Source organism: Aplysia californica, unplaced genomic scaffold, assembly GCF_000002075.1.
Source record: "Aplysia californica isolate F4 #8 unplaced genomic scaffold, AplCal3.0 scaffold00253, whole genome shotgun sequence".
Lineage (NCBI taxonomy): Eukaryota > Metazoa > Mollusca > Gastropoda > Aplysiida > Aplysiidae > Aplysia > Aplysia californica.
Window position 1 is genome coordinate 366,096 of NW_004797523.1, and position 7,165 is coordinate 373,260.

Here is a 7,165-nt window from a genome sequence, read left to right on the forward strand (position 1 = left end):
GGGCATGATGTCAGTGACATTTCTTTCACCCATCTTTACATGCAACAATCTAAATCTAGAAATACATGATGTACTTTCAATAATAAATATAACGTGTATAATCTTGAGGTTCATCTTTCACTGGAAACATTTTCTACATGTATAGGCAATGAAAAAACAAAACAAACAAGTAGAACTCATTGTCAGAGACTTCAACTTTAAGAATGGACAAACAAATGATTGGGTTCTTTTTTTCCGGTTTAAGGTTAACAAAATGATTTGGCTATTATTCCTTTTATTATGAAACGTAAATGCATATGTACTACATATTTGTATTTCACTAAATTCATAATAAACTATAAGGGTGAGCACAGGTCTTTTATTAAGTTAAGTAAGTAAATGCAAAACATATAGAGAGTCGAACCTGTCCAAGTATCTTGACCCATTGTCAAAGAGAAAAGGACTCATCTTAGACAGTGTCATTAAAAACAGAAAAACCCTGGGGGGGGGGGGGAGGAGAAAGAAGCGGCATTTTGCATGCACTGCAGAAGATATTCGAAGACGTCTCCGGCGAGCATCCAGGAACTATTCGGAGACGTACTCTGGCACACAGATGCACTGCTTTGGGGGGGTCAAACTGCGTATTGTTTGCTGCAGATCACACATATAGCCATTAAAACTGGTAAATCAATTGTTTTCAGAAAATTTCAAACCTAACTGCAAAATATCAAATTATGGGTTAAAACAAGGCTGTTATGATTATCCCACAGATTTTTTTTTACTTGGTCCAGAGGCACAAAGCATTTTGACTGGTGCATCTCTGTCGGAGATGTCTCCGGATAGATACTGTGGGTTGGCAGAGGCGACTGAAACTGTCTTGAGCAGGTGGCCATTAGTTAAATTAGTACCGGTAGTCAATTAGTCAGAAGAGCATGTTTGACTGCATAAAGTTTCACTAAAATCGTGATTATCTTAAACTTAAAGTAAAGTAAGAGGGCATTAATTAGAGTTCGGCGACCACATAAAAAAAAGAAGACGAGAATATGTGTGTGTGCCTAAAGAAAGGTACCAAAAGTCGAATTTTGAGTCAAGAGTTGTACCCAAGGAGTTTACAGTTCTTAACTCCTTGGTTGTACCTTATACCAAATTCAATGCTGAACACAGGGGTCTTTGAGACTTTTAGATATAATTTATCTCATGTAGTTTTTGAGATACAGCACAATTTGCGAGGAAGGGTATAAAAATATAATTTTGAGAAAATGAGCTTTTAAGCTTAACAAACGTGAGAACACATAACATACAAACTTTAAAAAAATAATTTTTTAAAACCTATTTATTCTTGTAAAATTTCATTTCCAATTTGGCATTCAGTTGGTATCAATATCATGAATGGAATTTCATGGGTAAAACATAGCAGGGAAGAGAAAACGTGCTTCAAGAATAAATTTTAACACTTTTTTAAAAGCAGTTTTCATTACAGTTTTACAGTCCGTGCCGGCTTTAAGCACGCCGGCATAAAGCACGTTTCGGACTCAAGCACGCTAAACGGCTCTTACCGAATTTTTGCTATATAAATTACATGCCTTTAAGCACGGTAACTTCGGCTTCATGCACAATTCATTTACAAGACAGTCAATACTTTCATGATGACCCATCGATGTTCGAACAGTCTACACCGCAGCAGTGGAGTGTGTTTGTTAAGAGAAACACAATCACAAAGTGAAAGAACGCAAGTGATGGAGACACACACTCACACGGGCAGAGAGGAAGGCAGAGAGATGCACGCGTGGACATAAGATCTAGCCTTGGGCAAAGCTACACACAAACAAAAAAATACAAAGAGAGTCGGGGAGACGAGAAAGGGAGGCTGGCTGCGATTTCACTTTTGACCCTCGCTATCCATTAATCCTGACTGTGTATCATGCGCGAGGTGGGATGAAGGCGGTGGTATGAATGTGGCACAGCGGGCAGTGGTACGCACAGGCAGTGTGTAGGCCTTGTGTGCTGTATCGTCACTGGCCGTCTTAATTAAGTTTTCATTTCCCATTCGATCACAAAACAAAATCAAACAAGCAAACAAAAACTACCATTGCGGGTAAAAATAACAGTGCACACTTTTGCGGGACCGCTATAGGCCTACTTACAAACACAGGGAAATAAATAGCACGTGAAATTTTCAACATGAAAATCTCTGGATTATATCTACTTCGCACTCAAGCAAGCTTCGGCATTAAGCAAGCTTACGCTTTCTCCCGATGACCGTGCTTAAAGCCAGCATGGACTGTATTTGTTTTTATTATACCCTACCCTCAAAATAATTCAAAATAAAATATTTAGAAGTCAAATCAAAGAAAACTCTTTGAGCACATTGTAAAAAAATGGTGGATCTATCATTTTTTTATGGAAACATTTTGGTAAAAAAAAGAAGTGATTTTTGTCATTATCAGCCTGTAGCTCGAAGCGGTCTGGGGCGACTTTTGGTACCTTTCTCTAGGTGCACACACATATAGTCCAGTTACTTGATGCTGGAGGTAAATGACTTTGTCATAACAACAATGTCTGAAAAAAAGTCTGTGATTGTGAGCTTTCATAAGACTGAATGCAACTGCAATAAACTGTAGGGTAATGAAGACAGAAGGGTCCCGAGAAGAAAGGCGAGGAAAGATTTAATCAAATGTCTTTGTTAAAGTTTCTTGATCCGATCACCGAGATTTTTCTATGCCTATTTGGGCAAGATTTCATTATGTCTTTGTTCTTGATCAGATCACCCAGATTTTGTCAAGATCTATATGGATTATACCTGTATATCAATGTTTGTATAACCTTGTACTTGTGGCTTCAGTTGATGTCATGACACAAATGACATTTTGATTTGGACCAATTAAAGCTTTTGTGTCACTACAAAAAAGCCTCACTCACTTCATTAATCTTTACAGCTCCAGTTGCGTAAATACAATGTACACCTATTCTCTCTCCCCCAAGCCTAGTCATGTTTCCCTCAGTGAGCATAGGCCATCTCAAACCCAGCCATGTATTTTTATTGCAACCTATCCAATATGAATATATCTCTGAAAAAAATTCTTCATCCTTTAAAATTTTAAACAAAAGCAATATTAAAAAATATTTTGAACATCTCCACCCCCCCCCCCCCCCCCCCCTCACAACCAGTGTTGGCTACGCCTGAACAGTCAAAGACTCCTACATGAGCCGTGCCAGAGGGAAGTGAGGCTAAAAATAGCCTAGTGCTGAACTGTAAGGGTTAGGAGTACTAATGAAGAGCAGAGAGTCTGTCTTGTCGTATTTTGTTAAAATCAACAATTCTCCACACCAGAGGAGCCAAGAGGCAAAAAATCACAGCCTTTTTTTAAACGCACCAAATGACCACGTGCCAAAAAATTGTCACACAAAATGAGTTGAAAAGGGTACAAATAAAACTGGAATTCAAAATGGCAATCTCGAGGAATTTAAAAAAAAATGTATACTTATAAGTATAAGAAAAAGAACATGAACAAGTCAATAGTTGAGGACAGACAAATAAGAAATTTTGTTGACACAAAGTATAAAGAAAAAGAAATGAACAATATATAAATAAACAAAATGCTTAAAAACATTTCAAGTGATCAAAACAGTAAGTATCACAGTATTCTGAGCATTCTACATTGCAGCTGTGGACAAACTGCCTGGTAAGATTAGTGTCAACACCGGGAGACAAAACAACTTACTCTGACGCAGAATCTGAGTTAAGAGAAAAAAACAACCCCCCCCAGAAATTTTTCTTTCACAGAGAAGCTCTCACTTTTAAAGAAAAGGTAAAGATGTGTCGATACATTTAACTTTAAAAAGTATACCTGAAAGAAAGGACCTCTGAAATACTGCTACATATTTGTGTAACTACACGGTGGAACCAGGCACGTGTCAAATTTTGGACATGTGGACTTATTGGTATCATTTTAAAGTTCGTTTATTTGTTTTACTTTCGGTGAAAAATATACTCATATTCATGAATAGAAGTCGAGATGTTTGCTTTTGAAGATGGCGGGGGTCGCTTGGTTTCAGAGGTAAAATTAGTGAGAAAACGGCTGCAAAAGTTCGGTGACTTCCAAAGCTTCAGAGTCCTTAGAAACCACAAATTTAGATTTTTGTGCATTAAATCAACATTTTTCAGTAAAATCCACATAGAAATGTGTTTTTAACTGGACCTTAACTCTTTAAACCCCAAGTTTTTTCCAGTTTCCCGTAGTTTTTTCTACAGTCACCAAAACCTGATGCATTAGGTCTCATTTTAACCCCAAAAGCCTGCCTCCAACTTCTAATAGTAAAAGCAGAATCAAAGGATTAGTCGTTACTAAAAAACTTGGATCAGGATTAGTTCCGCAAAACCAGAAAAAACTAGCACTAAACGAAACAAAACAGTTGTCACTAGTATCGGACGCTCCCAGCGTCTGTTAAGGAACAGGGTTATTACCGCTGGACCCTTAGGTGATGAGTCAAAAAAAACGAAAATTCAATAAAAATTGCTAAACGGACAGAAGAATGCCAGTTTTTTAAATTTTATTATTTTGACGACCCCCTGATTTCACTACAATGCCTCCCATTTTGAAGTTGAAGGAGTATTCTGCTGCTCCAAACCCTGACACACAATTCACCTTTTAATCATGAAACATTCACTAAATGTGTCTATAAAATGAAGTCTGCTGTCAATGTACTCAAACAAAATGTATTTTCATCTTAATTAAGTTAAATGAATTATTGATACAGTTAAGATTTTCTCCTTATTTTCGCTTAGTAAAAAAAAAAAAAAAAGAAGAAATAAAAAATAGTCAAACCAAGTGATGTAAAATGTAAAACAACTGATAAGCACAAGAACAATTCTTAATTTTCTACAGTCACTTACACTAAAGTATTATATCCACTAGACACCTATGAATGTGAATCATGGACACTTACAAAGACAGCAAAGAAAACAATAAAGTCATTTGAGTTTAGGGGCTTTACTTTAGATTACTAAAGATGCCATGAACTCTAAAGACATCACATGTTTCAACTCTGAAAGAATTAAAGCCAACAGATACCATTAGTACAAGGCAAATGAATATATGCTTTGGTCACATAAAGAGACAGTAGGCTTAACAGTTTGGAAGGGGACAATTCGACTGATCCATCCGTGAAGATCACAGCATCTCCATGTTCGCTATGCTCTTCTATCAGTGTTTCAATTTCAGCGTTTGTAGCTCCAAGTGGCCAGTTGCGACATTCTCTACCCAATGTTGCCTTCACTGTGGTGTACTCTCCGAGCGCATCTTCGACCACAACCCAATCCCTGCCTCTCCTGATGTCTTGTATCTGGCAGCACTCGTTGATGGTGTTCCTGGCTTGAGTCCTCTATTCTGTGCCCCTATTTAGCCTTGATGTCATCTGCCGTCCCACTTTCTTATGTAGAGGGTTCGTCTCGTCTGCGCTGACTCGCAGAAAGGCTTGGACTTGTGCCAGTTTGTACCTCTCGTCTGGAAATGGGAAGTCTAGGAAGTGTCTCATTGCTTCAGTTTAGGTATCTCGTGTGAACCCCAGGATTGCCCTCATTCCTTCATTTTGTAACACCTCGAGTCGTTGCAGTTGCGCCTTTGATAGGGTCAAGAGTCCGAGCCCGTACTCTACGACAGAGAATATCAGTGTCTGGTAGAGGATGACAAGGATTTTCTGGCTCATCTTAGCTCTGGCCATCATCTTAATTGTAACAACAGGCAGGTTTGATGGAAAGAGAGGTAGAGGCAGACAGAGGGAAAAGATACTGGACAAGATAACATGGCCAGGAGCAGCAAGAACAACAGACACCATTGCTGCAGCAACGCAAGACAGAGTGAAGTGGAGGACCATGATCGCCCACGCCAGTCGGCAAGGCACCGGATGATGATCATCATCTTAAGGGCTGTTAGGCCTTTTCTCGCCCTGGAGATTGTTCTTGTGATGTGATCTTTGCCAGAGAGGGTGCGATCAAACGTGATGCCCAAGTACTTCATTGTGGGTTCCCTCTTCAGCACTTTGCCTCCAATTCGAGATACTTGGCATGTCATCGTGCACTGCATGGTTATTCAGTGTACACCACAGTGCACAGGATTTGTCTGGGTGCAGTTTCCCCTTGTACGCCTTACACCACTGTTCAAGTTTGTCAAGTTCTTCCTGTACTCTCTCCACTGTGACCTGGCGGTTCTTGCCCTGCCTGTACACCAGCACATCATCAGCAAAACTGAGTACACGTCCGGGCCCCTCCAGCTGGTTGGAAGTAATCCCTATTGTATAAACGTTGAAAAGAACTGGCGAGAGTGCAGATCCCTGTGGTAAGCCTGGTGTGCAGATCCCTGTGGTAAGCCTGGTGTGCAGATCCCTGTGGTAAGCCTGGAGTGCAGATCCCTGTGGTAAGCCTGGTGTGATCTCGGTAGGTTGTGAAGCCCAGCAACCAACACGTAGGGCTACTTTTCGTTTGAGCTGCGCTGCCCCAATCCATTGTTCTAAATGTGGATCTACCTTCAGGTTGACAAGAGTCCTCATGAGGGTGTCGTACTGAACTCGGTTGTAGGCATCTTCCAGGTCAAGTGCTGCTACCAGTTTCCTCCCCCCGTTCGAAGCCATCATATACATCGGATGCAAGAGTGGCAGCATTCATCCATGTGATCTTTCCTCTTCTATAGCTGCCCAGTTCCGGTGGTAGGACGTTCTTTTTCTCCAGCTCTATTGCCAATCTGCGTGCCACGATTTTCTCCAGCAGCTTCCCGACGGTATTTTGTTTTTTGATTGGTCACTGGAAATGCATCTTTGAGAGGAGGTTTCTGACTGGTGTTTGGGTTACTGTGTATGTAATGTTTTGTATTGCTTAGGTAGACCTGGGCCTATGATGCGAAACACGCATGAACGCTGTAAAACACCGGAGGCTTATATAGGATTAAAGTCTAGTCAAGTAAACCATATCAGCTGCACTCAAAGAACTTATAACGTACTAGTTCTACGAATCACAAGAGAAAAGTTTCTCTGGATGTAGAGATCTATGATTCCTATGTCGTCCATGAATTTACGGTCGGGGGTGGTCGCTTGGAAAGCCAAGTGGTTGGTCCGTCTTCTCTAGATCTATGACTATCACCAACAGTTTCCTGTACTATCTGTTCCTGACAGTCTGTGGAGCATATCATTATAT